This window comes from Porites lutea, chromosome 1 (genome assembly GCF_958299795.1).
Source record: "Porites lutea chromosome 1, jaPorLute2.1, whole genome shotgun sequence".
In the NCBI taxonomy this organism is placed as follows: Eukaryota; Metazoa; Cnidaria; class Anthozoa; order Scleractinia; family Poritidae; genus Porites; species Porites lutea.
Genome location: NC_133201.1, coordinates 33,590,816 through 33,608,315, shown reverse-complemented (window position 1 = coordinate 33,608,315; position 17,500 = coordinate 33,590,816). Strand labels below are relative to the sequence as shown.

The window sequence follows — 17,500 nt, the reverse complement described above, 5'->3', positions numbered from 1 at the left end:
ACACAATTTTGTTTTGTCAGTTTTTGGATCCTTTAAAGTAAAGCTGTTTGCATGTACTGTGTGTATTTTGGATCATTATACGTTCTGGGAAACCGCCGACCTACCCCTTCCCAAAGCTAACATTTTGCCCTTAGTGAGAAGTAAGTGTTCATGTTGGCTTGGGGGAGGGGTAGGTGGGTAGTTTCCCAGAAACGTATAATGATTGTGTGTTTTAAACTGTCAGCATTCCTTACCTCCTAATAAGGCCATAACTTGGTCACCTTTCCTACAAAAAAGATCGTAACAGTGCCTAAAATTACTTTGTGAAGCTAAGGAAAGAAGGGCTATGTTCAGTTAATAGAGTGAATGACTATAATTGTAGTCGCGGGGTCATGCTTTCTGAGCGGGCAATAGAGCATCCCTCGTTTTTTCAACTTTTGACGAAGAACAAAAGGAGCGATAAACCAACAACACAAAGAGGGCCTCAAAATTTTTAAAGGTTTGAGAGTGATATGTCAGAAACGAAAAGTCGCGAGAGATTTTTCTGGCATTTGAATGGTGACGAAAAGTCTGTAAAACTTCGCGAACTATAACTATCGTTGTTACTGTTTCTCTCTTTCATGGTTGCTGGTTAAATGCGAAGAAAGACCTGCGCGCAATGCTTAGGATGAGACCGGAACAAATTCACTTGGTTTGGCCTGGCTAGGGGATTGTGAGGGAAACTTAACCCTTTAAACCCTGAGATCAAAATCTGAATTCTCATTTGTTACCCCTGATCATTTCCTACAGAAGTAGTGGGGAGAAGTTGATAAAATATCAAGCAAATTCACCTTGTGTGATCATGTCCGTAATTCTCATGACCAATCTGTTTTACCAAGCATTGATATTACAAGGAGAAATTTGATGCTGATCACTCTTAGGGTTTAAAAGGTTAAGGGAAGAGTACAACTCCGACACCACACCTGTAGTCGGGTCTATAGATAACCGAGAAAGGCATCGTTGATCAATTCCGTATCACCTGCCATTGACTTAACTTTCCCTTAGACCCTTATGTTAGAATTAAACCTCTCAAGTTAAAAGAAAGCTGAAGATAGAGTAAAACCCATATGACCATAGGCGCAACCAAGCCTTAGCCCTACCCTGAAAGGGATTTAGAGAACAGGCGAGGCAAACGACGTCCGGATTATAAGTTCCTTGCCGACTGCGCTATGAGGCCAGAAGGGAGTAAGTTTCCAACTGCACCGAGCAGCCGGCTTAACTTAAGCGTCACACCGAGGGAGAGATACGTTCTTCCCAGTTTGTACATAATTCCTTTTGCCGTCACCGCACGACTGCAACGTGAAACTGCCCAATTCAACGTTTTGTGGAGGACTTGAACACAAGAAACCGCCTTTCTTTTTCTTTTCCTGAACTTCGATACAGTCTTTTAGAGTTCAACTCAAGAAATTTTGCCGCCAGCATTCGACGAACTGAACGAGATGGAATAAGCGCGATAAAGTTTGAAGCAGCGTGATTTCACTTTTTAAGTGATGACGTTTTCGTGTAGCCATCGCCGTCGTTTTTAAGCTCGCTAATAGGGAGTTTTTGCATCGACGACGGCGACCGCAGCGAGAACATCACTTTAAAAATGGTGAATTCGCGTTTTTTCTCAATTTGTCGCCTTTATTCCAGTTCGCTGAAAATGTCAAATGTTGGGAATTTCCCTGAAGTTGATTTCTTTGGGACCTCCTTTAAGTTTGGAAGGTGAAACGCAAATTCTTCGTCGCTTGTTTACGTGTACTCCATGAAACGTAAAATTAGGCATTTTCACGTCGTAGTCGTGCAGTGACAGCCAGAAATATAGAAAAAAGAGTGATGCACGTTCAAAATTGTTGTTTTTGCTCAACAAACCTATCGCTTTTTGACGTTGTCGGTGCCGTCTCCGTCGTAAAGTCGCGTCGCGTTTAGACGATAGAAGCGATTACAGAGAGATATACGAGAACTGAAGTGTGAGGCCGTTTTAGAGTAAACTTCTCGCTTGAGGTGGCTCGGAAATGATAACTGAGAAACCCTTAAATATTACTTCTCCGTTCACGCACATCCAGGCCCGGTTTTTTCCGTTTTTAGCAAATACTTGCAGACCCAACCTACGATCAGGCGGTCCTTAGGCGAGGCAAAAAGGGGCGTTCTTTTTGCCCTTTACCCGTCCGACGACTTTCGCGCTATCCCCGACAAAAGGACGCCCGATCGCAGGTTAAGGCACACCAGGAATTATGAGCCTAGTGATTTTTTTGCCATACGCTCGTAGCCATCACCGGTGTGGTTATGTTTGCTTTACAGCTGCTACAGCTCGTTTTGTTATCAGCGAGCCAAGAAGCCAATTAAGGCATGGCCTTGTCTTGCTTCTCAGGTAAATTAGACAATGGCGAAAATAAAAATAAAAGGAATAAGGGTTTTGCTCATAATTATATTTATCACTGGAGTGTGAAAATGAAATCAACACAATGAAAGAAGTAATAATGAACTGAAAAAGAACACGGCCTGGCCCTTGCGTGCACAATTAATTATTAGGGTGGGTGATCCTAGACAGACGTGAAATTTCTTAGTGAAATAATGCGGGTGGCCTTCTTACCTCAGAGCCACGCACGGTGAGGGAAAAGTAAAATTTTGCGAATTAAAAAAGAAGAAAAATAAAAGACTGTTTGCAGTCACGATGTGAAATAACAGTGCAGCATTTTTTTCTCAGTGGAAGAATTTTAAACAAAGACAATGGCGGACTCATACCGGCGGTAAGTTTTGGAACGCAACATGTCTGCAACTGATTCTGCTAGAAATTCAGCGAAAAAAGCGACTAAACATGTAGTTAAGACATCTCCTTTATATAACTTCTTCATCATCTTTATATTTAATCCTTATTCTGGAATAAGATCTGTGCTCCGATCTCGAAATTTTACTAATGCCCAGTTTTTCAAACTGCAACAGTTACTCGGTAGCGCAAAAGACCCGATTCAGTGTTGAAATCTGCAACTTATTTTCTTTCTCTTTTACTTTCCTTTATTTGTGAAAATGATTACTGGTTGAACCCTTCAACTATAATAATCTGCTTCATCACATTTCAGCCAGAGTTAGACAAAAGTCACCCGTTTTCTCTATTGTTACGGTGCTTTCACCGCATCACCGCACATTTATGCATCAATGCTTCTCCACACTGGATCATACTGATACAAACTACACTGTAGTCATTTCAGTGCAATTAGATACTAAAAAAAGGAACTCGATATGCGTAGCCATATCGAGAGTCGATTGAGGTGGATCCCAGGAGATCTAGGCTCTCACCAGACTTGATTTGTCAGGGGGTGGACATATGATTGTCAAGGTGAATGTAGACCTGTGATCGACTGTTTATTGTCGGCAGTTGGAGTGTAGTTCCACACGGAATACACTTACCCAGACGCTCACATGCCAGCTATTTATGATATGACTCCTAGATTCCAACCCAATTATCTAATGACAATTATGCAAACATTACATTCCCGGGATTACAATGGGTAACACTAGTACGTCCAATCTACCTCTCATTTGGACAGTCTGACTAGGATGGTATTATTTTTGACAACGTCTTCCATTGCGAGAAATCAAGTGAACTAGTGAAATAGTATTATCTTAATAGGTCAAAAATTGTCGTTAGCCGCTTAAATTTGTTCCAGTTTTGTGACGCCCAAGTTTATTTCCCGCGGGTATTTTGAAGAGTAGCCTAAATATAGCAACAAGCTTTCTGATCATTCCGGTGATTGGTTTTGTTTAATCTCCCAGCTGCTTTACATAAGAACTTACTTCCATTTTCCAACACATTCATCGCCCACCTCCTCTATCAAACCAGAGACTTCCAATCCTAAGATTTCAGATTCCCCTGGCAAAGGGGGGTAGAGACCTTGACGCTGCAATGTGTCAGCTCGGTTAATTGCTGAGTAGCGAACGCGGATTAATACTTGAGTTTTCTCTGCTGAAGGCTTCGCCACTGTACCCGTATATAAGTTTTCCACACCTCCAGGCTTATAAAGAACTGCTTTCATTGTGGAATTCTCAGAGGCGGACATGATCTTAAAAATAAACGAGACGAAACTAGAGAGGGCACCTTGGGAGTGAAGCCAGCGTGTAGCCGAAAGGAGACTGGGACTTAGAATTTGACAACTTATCGACTATTTATCGATTATCGACTGTGAGATCGATTGCGGGCGCACTTTCAAGATGGCGGATGAACAAGGGGTGAATTTTGAACCTGAATCAAAACGTCCAAGAATATCCCTGGAGTCAACTAGTACAGTGAATCAAAGTGCGAATGAGGAATTGAAGACTAAGCAGACTCAATGTGAAAGCAGAGAAAAATTAAATCCCGAAAAAAGTGCATGGTTGACTTGGCCTGTTCAACACGTCAGTGAACACGTGCAAAATGATAAACTTAACAAAACAGAGGAAATCTTCAATGGGGACGAGAAGAAACCAAGTCAGGTTTCTGCTAAAACAAAACCTGGGAGTTTGAAATATGTGAGTGTATCTGAAAAGGACGTTGGAATTCTAGAATTTGTCAGCAGTTTCCGGGCTTCCATGGTGTTCTCAAGCAAAGATACGCTGATTTTATTGTGAGCGAGCGAGATCTTAAAGGGAATCTTGTGCGTTTGACAGATGGGTCGGTTCCTCAAAATGAGAAGAGCAAAGAATTTGATCTTGATATTTTGAGCGAAGAGGATAAAGACAAAATCAAGACGGTTGCCGATGATGAGGAAAAGAAAATGTCAGTGACATTATCACCTGATGATGACAAAGATCACAGGAGATTGGTTCATCGTGCAATCAGGGAAAACTTCTCAGCTTTAGGTATCTATATACAATAATATATACATTTTCTTTTCTTTCCTTCTCACTGATTTTTTTTCTTTTTTTTTTTCCCTCAGAGAGAAGGGTGGGATGGGGGTGAGGGTGAGGTTGGTAAGAGTGAGGTAACCTTTGTCATGGTTCAATTTTATCCTTGGTGAAAATTTTATTTTGCTTTATTTTGGAGTATGGTGGTGTATGTTAATCAGGTTGAAATAAAGAAAAAAAATTAAACCAACGACAAAATTGAACTACAACAGCCTTTTTGATCAATCTTGTCCCCCTCCCAGGGTCATCTCTTTCCCTCTCAGAGTGAGCAAGGAGCGGCAGAGCTAGGAGAGGCCATGAAGACAAGGTTGCTTTTCACTAACATGTCCCCAGCTTTCCTTTCTACACTTAACTGCGCTTTCCAAAAACACGTGAATTCTGAAGTTCAAAAGCCCGCTGATTTTTGTGTTCTTCGCTGCTGTCAATCATCTAAGTGAACCCCTTAGGAATTAGAAGTTTGCTTCAATGGGTTCAAAATTGATTTGTGATGGGTGGATTTCGATCCGTTTTGTGTGTTTCTGTATTTCAAGGTTCATTGCTTGTGATCGTAATTATGACTGAGAGCAGCAAAAAACGAAATTGTGAAGGCGGCTTTTGAAATGCAGAGTTCATGCGTTTTTTTGAAAAGTGCAGCAAGTTGACCTTTCTCAATTGTACACTGTTTTTCATGCTCTGCTAATTATGTTTTCTATATGCCCATTCATTTTCCTTCTCCTCGTAATAATATTCATCGAAGTACCTTTTCTATATTCAGATGTGTAACTTCCATAATCGTGTACAAAAAATGGGTAGGAAAATGGTGGGGAAAATTAGTCCCGTTGAATCCTGAGTTTTTTTAACCTCTCTGGGAAAAAGAAATTAGCCCTATTTCTGGAGGGTTTGAAAAATCTGGGACAGTGTATGACAAGGAAAGGGAAGAAGGTTTTGATTGAAATTATGGGGCATTAAAAAACTGAGGGTTTAGAATTAAGCCAGGGTTCCTTTGTTAGTATTTTAGTGAAATACCCTAACAAAAATCAGTTTGTTATTGGTTAGTATATTTAAACTGCATGCTGCTGGTGATGAGAAAAATGATAATCAATTTTTGCTCAGGTATTACATGTAGTCCTAGAGAGCTATTATGATGTTCTTTCATGAAAGTCCACTGCTTTTACGTTATGCTGTAGTCATTTGAACGCTATATTTTAGTCAATTTTTTAGAAGTTTCTTTAAAGGTTTACGCAGAATTTGTTAATGTGCAAAAGTATGTAATTTAGTTTTCATCATTTGTTCATTGCTTGTACATTATAGGAATTGATTGTGACTGATAAATCAAAAGTTGAATTATCAAAGCTACATTTTCTTGAATGAAAAACACGGTCTTTTGTCCTCAGTTTAGCCCCCGGAAAGCTGAAGATCGCATTGTAGGGCTTTGAAATTTCAAAATTTTCTGGGGTAGCACATGACTCCCCAGACACCCCCCCTCCCCCCTAGAAAAAGGGGACTAATGGCCCGTTGTTGATACAGTCGGTTACTCTATTCAAAGTTGCTGGCTACGTCAATTTTTATTGAAAGCACCAGCTGGTATACAATGATTATAACGTACTTTGATTTGGTCTTAACATTAAAGAATTCCTGTAGTTCACTTTATTTTATTAAGTCATTCATCTTTATATTTAACATACATGTATACATTTTTCCAGCCTATAGTCACAGCAAGCAACGATAATATTTCCTTGAGTTACAGTTTTAGAATCAACACTTATCATAATAATTCTTTTGTCTATTCTAGACAGTGACACAGTTGATGTTGGTAGCCAAAATGCGGTGAGACTTTTCCATAAACAAGACACTACTACTGGCAATCGAAGAGGCACAAGGTGGCCATCAGAGCTTGAGAATTATTGTTGGTTTGTCCTTTATAAGGGAAACAAAGACACTATGGATGCCATCAACCTGTTGAGCAAACTCCTGAAGATCAAACCAGGCATGTTTGGTTATGCTGGAACAAAAGATAGTAGGGCTATCACCACTCAGTGGGTCTCTGTCTACAGGGTCAGGGCTGAACAGTTACAGAATCTTAACAGCACCCTAAGGAATTTGTGTGTTGGGAACTTTAGATATTGTAAAGAGCCTCTAAAACTTGGTTCTCTGTCAGGAAATCAGTTTATTGTCACACTTCGCAATGTTACTGGAGATCATAGTACAATTGAGGAGAGTTTGGAGTCATTAAAGGTCAATGGTTTTATCAACTACTTTGGTCTGCAACGGTTTGGAACCACGTCAGTTCCAACACATAAAATAGGTAACTACCATGTTTTGTTTTTTTTTTTTTTCTTCTGCTTTTTTTAAATTTCCTTTCACACAGCCACAAGGAACAACCTCATTGATACCTATATGTGAGATGTCTGTAATGTATGCAAATTCTATTTGAGACAACAAGCACCTTGTACCCTAACCCACATTATCATGTCATTAACCACCCCCCCCCCTCCCCTTCCCCCACCCTGGGTGAGAAAGAAGGCTAAAAAGCCTTAGTTATTTGGGGAAGAAGCATGAGTATATTTTCTTATTCTTCAGTTGGTTTGTCACCTTGTTTGTAACCTTGTAGCCACGTGGCAACTGGATAGTCTTGTTGGTGGTCAATGAAACTATTTTTTTACAAATAATTTGCATGAAAAGTTAATGGATTTAAGTTTGTTCATGACCACCAACATGGCTGCCATGACTTCATTTGGAAACCAGCGATACTTTGCCCTGTGCACTTGCACACTGTCACATGACCTTGAAACAATAAAATGACCTTGAGAGAACAAGTTGTAATACTTATAAAATAATCCCCTCAAAATGGGTTCTGTTTGTGCCCTCATGCCACATTGCATTGAATCTGTTCCCAAGTGACTGTGGCACAATAGTGCTCCTGAGAACAATGTTATTCAGTCAGTAACACATGCCACAGGCGGTTTGGTAGAAATAGTGACAGAGTTGTTCCATTAGGAATCGAACCTGTGACCTTCTGGTTACTAGTCGGGATGCCATCACATTCCCATCATTTGGTTACTAGTCGGGATGCCATCACATTCCCATCATTTGGTTACTAGTCTGGATGCCATCACATTCCCATCATTGAACATAAGCAGGGTGTTTGTTACATGAACGTAGTTTAGTGGCCTTACAAGTAGCTCTTACGAGTCTCCTGTAGCTTTTTGGTACAGCATCTGGACTAGTAAACCAGAAGGTCACAGGGGGTACTTGGATTTTTTTCTTTCAAGTAGCCTGTGTCACTGACTCAGAGCTCAGTCATAGCGATATTCCACTGATATTGTTACCTCTACGTCTTGCGTCCCTGACGCATGAAAATCCCAAAAGGCAGAAAACAATTTATGGCATGCATCCCGTAGGATGTAAAGATTGATCAATTGATCTGAAAATGTATATTTGTACAAATATCCGGCCTGTAATTATGGTTGTTGTTTAATGATGCATATTTCTCTTAGCCTTTGTTGTGCTTTAAAATAGAAGGACTATATTCTAATTTCAGTATACTGTAAATAAAGAGTTTTGGAGTCTGTCTTCAGATTACAGTGAAACCTGTATTAAGTGGACACTGTATTAAGCAGACACCCTCTATTAAGCGGACAGTAGCCGAAGTCCCCAAATTTATTTCCCTTATTTACCTCAAATGAAACCTTTACTAAGCGGACACCTCTATTAAGCGGACGCGGACACCTAAAAGTACCTGAAATGGTCATTTCTATTGTTGCCAACCTGTATTAAACGGACACTTGTAATTAAATTCCACCACCCAACATGCCAGACACCGGAAATGCGAAAGATTGCCTCGAATTGCCACCCACAAATTTTTCGATTTTTACATTAAAAAACGTGACTTGACGAACTTATTTGATTAGTTTCACAGTACATGATTGTTTTCTATTTCGTTTTGTTTGTATAGAGCTTGTTTCACTCATCTAATTTCTTCAAATTTGAGTTGTAATTCATGTTTATGGTACTATGATCAATTGGTTCACTTTGATTAAGAAATTAATGCAAACGTCTACCGTCAAAGTCTCTGGGAGTATTATAAACGCTTCCACTGTTCATTTGAATGGCATTTGACACCTCATTTTACATTATATATCGAAACCTATATTAGGCGGACACCCTGTATTAAGCGGACACTACAGCATTCCCCGAGGGTGTCCGCTTAATACAGGTTTCACTGTAACCGTTTGGTTACATATTTTAATTTCAGATTCATTTTTTTTAACAGGGACTTATGATTTTTTAGAAGATGAGTCCCAGGACTCACCATAACTATTTGTAACAAATCACTGATATTCTAGTCCTAGCTGTATGTAGGATGTTTGTCACATGAACCTAGTTTAGTGACCTTAGCTCAGTCTTCTGTGGCTCAGTGGTAGAGCATCGGGACTAGTAACCAGAAGGTCCTACTTGCAGGTTTGACTCCTGTTGGGCGTACTTGGATGTTTTCTTCCAAACTGCCTGTGTCATCGACTGAATAACATCTTCCTCATCTATTCACCAGGCTTAAAATAGTATTATTATTCACCATCACATTTCTATCAATAGTTCTCCTGTTTTGAGGGAGGAGCTTACTTCACTTTCTAACCCAGTGCCGGATCCAGACCTTTAGATAAGGGGGGAGCAGTTTGGTCCAAAAGTAAGGGTGGGGGGGGGGCCCTCCCCTGGCTCCACCACTGTAACCATACATGTTTTTAATGCAACACTTCCAGGTCTTGCATTGCTTCTAAGCAAATGGTCAGAAGCGATTGATCTCCTTCTAAATCCACGCGATGGGGAACCAGATGACTTAAGAACAGCTCGTCAGCATTGGAAGGACACTAAGAATGCCAAAGAAACTCTGACAAAGATCCCCAGAGGGAAGTGTATAGAGAGTGACCTCTTACAGGGTTTGGTTAGACATGGCCCATCAGGACTGGTCAATGCTTTGCAGAGTATCTCCAGGAACACAAGACTCATGTATGTTCATGCCTATCAGAGCTATGTGTGGAACTCCATGGCCTCTAAACGTATTAAGGTATTTGTGACGTTGTCTATTATTATTTTCAGTGATTCTTCTAGTAATTTTAAGTTTTACTACTAAAAGATCGTGCATGCTTTCACTGATAATCCAAGATGCGGTTACTGTAAGAGCTTAGCCATTCAGACATTAAGCTGATTATTTAAAAAACACAAATAGGCCGACCTACATAAAAAAAAGCCAAAGGTGACATAGCGGGTATGTTAGGCTTTCTTATAGTACATACATGTATACATAAATAATTGTTCTTGCATGATATCATGCGCATATCCGGATAAAAGTCAGAATTTGTTTTAATGCCAGTTTAGAGATTTTAACCACATGACTGAAATATTTTTGAAAAGCGTGAACTCGAAAATATTGATCCAATGAAAAGTTTTGAAGAGACTACTAGGTACAGGTGTATAGAAACTAGTATTTCCCGTGCTCTGTTAATACCAAAGTACAAAATATTTTTGCTTTTACTTCGTGTTCGCGGACACAGATGACGTAAAACAAAAGACCTCTTTATTTTCTGTATTTTTCAACTGCGTGCGGTGGACATGAATTTGTGCAAAGAGCAAGCACCATTTGAAAATATGCTATCCAAAAAATTCAAACTAGGCAACGAGTAGTTCCTTTTCCCTGAAAGGATTAGTATCGAGCTAGCGACATACGCCAGCGCGCGTGAAAGACGCCTCCTGCGAGGAAAGGCGAGAGGCGTGTGACGTTTGTGGAAAGCTCTTGCCGTTGGGTATTAAGCTCACTCTACTCTCCTGGAGTGAAATCAGTAAGATACGCGTCGTCGAAATTCAACTAAAAACACGGATTTTGGGCCAGCTATGTAAAACGTTGTAGGAACAAATATGGAATAGCCACCTTGGCCAACGATCTTGTAATCTCTACTGAGCAAGAAATTGTTAATGCCAATACAGTCAAACCTCTTTAATACGGACACCAAAGGCACAGAACCAATTGTCCGCTTTACAGAGGTGTCCGTATTATAGAGGTAGGGAAGGTATGATTTTTGGCATTCCTGGGACCAAACGAACTGTTCTTAATAGAGAGGTGTGTCTGTTGCAGGTGTCGAATTAATCTTACAGCAACTGGAAACGTCGCCACACCTGTTGAAACTGAGATTGCTTGTCGGATGAACGGCTATAGCTTTGGTATATTCACAAGGGCGTTTTGTCCAGTGAACTGAGTTCGTACTTTTTCTTAACGAAGGGATGGGGTGCGTCAAGAGAAAAGTTCGGGGAAAGGTTGCTCTCTTTAGGGGGGTGGGTTATATTTGTTGATATCAGGAGTTCTGGCCTGGATAGAGTCGTTGTAAAGCTATTTTTTCTTCGGGGTATCGTTTTACCGGAAGCTGAGCAAGGAAAAGTCAGTGGTGCATTTATGGAATAATAATAGAGATTCTTATGGTCTAACAGTGCGAAGATTAGACTTCCGGTAAGGTGGCAACGATCAAGGCCCGCATTATAATTCATAATAATTGAAGATCATGATGTGGAAAAAGCGACTGAGATCGTGGATGCCATGCAATCCTCTCCGGTGGGGGCGGCGTACCTGGCCTTAACGGTTGCCCCTGCGACAGAAGGCAAGCATACCCAGATTGTCCACGGGTTGCTAAATGAGACCGTCCCTTTCTTAGTACCCGTTCCCTGTCTTATAATTAGACCCGGGCAAATTTCTCGAGATTACACCATCATTTTGGGCTTAAAGCTTCCAAAGTCCAACAATAATAGCCCATGTTCGCGACGGTTTTTTAAGTTAGTCAAGTTCTTAAACCAGGCCTTAAATGGCCAGTTTTAAGTGTCGATAACAGTTAAAAAGGCGTACAAGCCTCATGCAAAAGACAATGTGAAGGAAGTGCACATCGGTGATGGGGAAAAAAGAGCAGCCCACAGTTATTTAGGGGTGGATCTTTCGAAACATTTTATATACTCTTGGACAGATATGCATTGTTTAAAGTTCTGGACAAACCAGGTGTAAATTTACAGTAACAAACTGTTAAATATACATCAGCAAGATTTTTTGCGAATCCTATTTTTCGCTGGAGACTATCGTTTACTGTCTGGTCACGCAATCAAAGGTAACGTACCTTCCCACGTTTGTTTACTCACCTTTCGCTCAGCAATACACTGCGTTCCACAAAGGACCCAAATTGCGCTAGAAATGTTTTGCTATTCGGCCCACTTTTTATCTCAGGTAAGGCACTGCAAAGCTGATTCACTTAGGAAGATTCGAGGGAGAATTATTTCTTGATGTTATTCTGATTTCGCAGTCACGGGAAAACAGACCCCGGGAAACAGACCTAGACTCAGGTCCACTCGCAGACGCCATGCTGCAATCTACAAGATCTCAAGAACAGAAATTAGCCATTGAACGGCCTCTCCTTTTGAAGACTGCGTGTATTTCATTAAAGCAGGTACATAGTAAAAGAATCTTGTTAGTTTCCCACTTTTAACGAGCTCAGATCGATGCATAAAACTAAGGTGACGTGCACGTGTCAATTGACCCTGGGGTCAATTAGCGGTTGTTTGGGGCAAAATAACCTAAAAATAATCAATCTATTTTACAAGCGTTCGCAAGAACACCAGACTAACTTTCAGACAATGTTGAAGTACTATATCTCATTGGGTAGTAAGCGTGATTTGGGGTGATTTGGAGAATTCCCCCATATAGAAAATTCGATTTTGGTTTTAGCGGTAAATTGTTGTATTTATAAGTCTACCTGGAGTTTTGAAAACCGGGTTGCCTGAAATCTTAAGTCAAGTCCAGCACATTGCAGGCAATCTTTCAAAACTTAATTTGCTTAAAGCCCTGATACTTTTAGTGTAAAAATAACAATCTCGCTCTTCAGGACTAACCACCCTCACCTGTTAACCATGGGCTCCAAATAACTTCCTGGAATTGACAGAAATCAGTGCAAATTCCAGAAAACTTGCACGAGGGGGGCAACAGCCTGGCCCGTAGGGACGGGCTGTTGCCCCCAACAACAGATTGAGGGGGGCTTCCGTCAAACTAAGTGTCATGTTGTTGATCAGTCATGGGGCTATCATGTGGTGTGCTTTGTGCTAGAGTGCAAATTTGCTGAGTTTTTGTACCTGGGCTTACCCTTGTCTTTCAAAGTTGAATGTCTCCCTCAAATAAAGAGGGGGTTGTGTCTGGCTGGGTGTCATGTTGTTGCACAGACACAGGGCTATCATGTGGTATGCATTTGGGGTAGCCTGTTAAATTCCACGGGGGTGGAGTTGTTGTAAAGACTATGCTTTGTGCTAGAGTGCAGATTTGCTGAGTTTTTGTACCTGGGCTTACCCCTGTCTTTCAAAGCTCAATGTCTCTCTCAAATAAAGAGGGGGTTGTGTCTAGCTGGGTGTCCTGTTGTTGCACAGACACAGGGCTATCATGTGGTATGCATTTGGGGTAGCCTGGTTAAATTCCAGGGGGGTGGGGTTGTTGTAAAGACTAGGCTTTGTGCTAGAGTGCAGATTTGCTGAGTTTTTGTACCTGGGCTTACCCCTGTCTTTCAAAGCTCAATGTCTCCCTCAAATAAAGGGGGGGTTGTGTCTCTGGGTGTCATGTTGTTGCACAGATACGGGGCTATCGTCTGGTATGCATTTGGGGTAGCCTGGTTAAATTCCAGGGGAGTGGGGTTGTTGTAAAGTTTGATGTGTTTTTGCACTCTTATGCAGTTTGTTTGTGCTGTTTGCATGCAAGCAATGACCTACTCTGTTGATAATGTTCCTAGTCAGCAAGCAGTTGAACTACTGGTTTTAGAACTTGGTTTTGTTGAGCAGTGTTCGCTTAGATTGTTTTTGGGAGACCAGCTTCAATTAAAAATGGGGTGAACTGGGGAATTGGCTTTGCAATCGGTGACACGGACACTAAAACTTGCTTCTTAAAATGCCTTATTTTCCAGATTAATGAGGAAAACTTCACTTTTGTTACCTTAAGGACAGACGATTCTATCAAATGGAAGCTCATGTATTCAATAATTTCTTTTTGAGGTGAGATTTTACTTTTCAAGTAACAAGGGCCATCAAATTAACAATCAGTGCGAGAGACTGACATTTTTTAGTAGCCCGGTTTTCAAAAAACCAGGTATAAGTATTATGCAAATTACGTTTCAAAATTCTGCTGGTTCGTCGATATTTTATACTCTAAATCTAAAAAATGTGCCGTTCAGAAATTGTTAGATATCTGCTTTAGAGATTTAAGTGGAAGATTGCCAATATATTCGCTTGTTATGAAAGTCAGCTCAATTCTGTCACTGGGCTATTTTCCCGAGTTCGGCGGCTAATTTTAGGCCCGCTGACCGTTGAAATCGAAAATCTCAAATAATTCCCAAAGTCGGCCGCATTTTGAAATTTAAACGTCAGCAGTGTTATAAACTCATTAAAACCTTTTTAAAGACTGAAAATGAGGGTAAGTTAGTTTTTGAGCTGTGGCCACGATTTGCCGATTTTGCTCGATTTTTCTGTGCATTCGCTCTTAACTTTCTGGAGTAATCTGGCTCTTAATATCGTTTCAACTATACGCAATGACCTTTGTTTTACCTTCTATTTTGGAAGCCATTTTCAATCCGGAATTTAAAAAGTCCGGGAAAATCCGGTAGTGCCAGGCTCCCGCGCGGCATGAAATTAGGCAATGAGTTCAACCAACAATGCAAATGTAATAGAACGCGTGTTAAATAACAAAACCGTCTTTAATTATTTATTTGTAAGTAACAATATAAATGTCCGCTAACTAATGTGTCGAACGGCTGCTTTGGCTTTGAGTGTGACATTCTTGAACACAACTGATATAAATAATTTCGCAATAAACTAACCCAACAAAAACATGGAGCACTGTTTCAAGTTTCTCACCTTTGAGATATTTCCCAGTTCACTTTTTCTGATCCTTGAATCAAATAAAATAATCGGGATTTCGCAATAAACTAATCCTACAAACACATGGACCACTGTTTATTAAATCCTGAATACCTTAATATAGAACAAAACCCAGTTATTTCACGTTAGCACCTTTCTTGTTTTTGACTGGGTTTTGAAATATTTGAGCTATTCCTGATGTGGTTTGAATGGATTTCAGTGTGCACCGGGAGACGTTTCAAGAAAAAGAACGTTGTCTCGCGTGGCCATATCAAGCCCAACTGCGTAACGCCGATCGTAAGCGCAAAGTCACCAGCGCGTGTAAATCATAATAAACAACTCACAATAGCCAATCTCAACACCGAGTCTCTTAAAAACCGACAACACTTTCACGAGATAAGCGAAATGGTGCTAGAGAAGAAATATGACGTTCTTACGATCTCGGAGACATGGTTTAACTCGACTATTACCAACATTAGTGTCGAGATTGAAGGTTACCAGATATTCAGGTTGCTTGGGGAAGTCCGGCGCTGGGGTCTGTGCTTATGTCAGACATGGCTTAAAGGGTAGGATCCTCAAGGACTTGGCTGGCATCGGCGAATCAGGTCTGCATCAACTCTGGCTACAAATCCAGAACAAGAAAATGCGTTCGATCCTGCTGTGCATTGTTTACAGACCTCCGGACATAGGCCTTCCTGTCTTGAGAATGAGCTTATGCCAGTGTATGTGAAGGCCTTATCCAGTAACAAGGACATCGTACTGACTGGGGATGCAAACTGTGATCTGCTATTTAAAAACCCTAGGGGTGACACTCTTCGGTCTTTCTGTGCTTCCGTAAACGCCCGCCAGTTGATAGACAAACCTACTAGGGTTACTATGACGTCACGTAGCCTTTTGGATGTCGTCATGGTATCTAACAAGGACATAGTCAAGACCAGTGGTGTTCTGGACCTCACCATTAGCGACCACTACCTAGTGTATGTTGTCCTCAACATGAAAGTGCCTAAGCCTCCACCCACCTACATCACAACCGGCAGTTTCAAAAACTATACCGCTGACCAGTTCTCCAGTGACATCGCACAAGTGCCCTGGGAAACTGTGGAATTAATGGACTCAGTGGATGACAGAGTGAACGCTTTTAACGACCTTTTTCTAACATGCCTCGATAATCATGCCCCAATAAAAACTCTGAAATTAAAGCGCAAGTCAAATTCATCCATCACAGCTGAAATCAAGAAACGGATAAGGACAAGGAATAAGCTTCATAAGAGGGTGCGTAAGAGCGGAAGCCACGAGGACTGGAAAGTGTTTGCGAACTTGAGGCGGGAGATTAAACAATCTATCCGACAAGCAGAAAGAGAATACTTCACACAATAAGTTATTACAAACAAAGGTAATACTGGCTCCCTGTGGAAAACCATACGTCGGGCTCTCCCCAATAAACCTAGCCAGCTTCCGCGATATACAAGGGATACCGACGTCCTGGCGAATGAGTTCAATCGATTTTTCATCTAGGTCGGACAAGAAGCAGCCAAGAAGTCTACAGAGCTGGCTAACCATTACGGCCTACAGTACAACAACCCCACGCCGCAGTTCACGCCGACTTTGCAACAGGCCCAAAGGGACGAGGAAGGACATCGTACTGACTGGGGATGCAAACTGTGATCTGCTATTTAAAAACCCTAAAAGTGACGCTCTTCGGTCTTTCTGTGCTTCCGTGAACGCCCACCAGTTGATAGACAGACCTACTAGGGTTACTATGACGTCACGTAGCCTTTTGGATGTCGATTTTTCATCTCCGTCGGACAAGAAGCAGCCAAGAAGTCTACAGAGCTGGCTAACCATTACGGCCTACAGTACAACAACCTCACGCCGCAGGTCACGCCAACTTCGCAACAGGCCCAAAGGGGCGAGGAAGGACATCGTACTGACTGCTTGCCTTCCAGTCAGTCACGCCCGACGATGTGCGAAAAGTGATCTTAGACATGCCTGCTAATAAGGCTCCGGCTTCGATAAAGATCCCATTTCGGTGGTTAAGGACTGCCTTGAGCACATTCTCCCAACGCTGACTGACCTAATGAATCACTCTTTCTCAAGTTCCGTTTTTCCGCGAGCGTGGAAAAAGGGTGAAGTAGTCCCACACCCAAAAGAGGGTGACCATGAGGTGGCGAATAACAACTGTCCAGTCTCGCTACTACCAGTCCCCTCTAAGGTAGCGGAGAGGATTGCTATGCGTCAGTTCAATGACTACCTGACATTGCATAACCGATTGACGAGAAATCAAAGCGGAAACCGATCTCTGCACTCCACGGAAACGTTGAGCTTATTAGTAACGGATGACATCTTTAGAGCCATGGATAGCAGGATGGTCAGCGGTCAGCGGACAAGATGGCTGCTTATTTCTTCGCTCCTGAGGAAATTGTAGTGAATTTGAGTCTAGTGTTCTGTAGCGTGTGATATATTATATCTGTTTAATATTGTGAGTGTCTACCAGTATGCCGGCTATTAATTGCGACCAATTTACCAAAATTTTAGACGACAAACTCATTCCACTTAACTCGACAATCTCCGAGTTAAAAAAATCAGTTAATGAGGCGATGAGTTTTCTCGAAGTTGTGAATGCGAAGTACGATGAATTGCTAGAGATGATGAAGAGCTCAAAGGATGAAAGAAAGGCTTTGAAAGATGAGAATAAGATTTTGCAAGATGAGAATAAGATCTTGGA

At 41.3% G+C, this 17,500-nt stretch overlaps 2 pseudogenes; one reads left to right on the top strand and one right to left on the bottom strand.

The window, feature by feature from the left end:
• Window positions 1–4,160, bottom strand: part of LOC140928295 (quinone oxidoreductase PIG3 pseudogene) — a 5,696-nt pseudogene extending 1,536 nt beyond the window's left edge.
• LOC140928285 (pseudouridylate synthase 7 homolog) overlaps window positions 4,005–17,500 on the top strand; it is a 100,780-nt pseudogene continuing 87,284 nt past the window's right edge.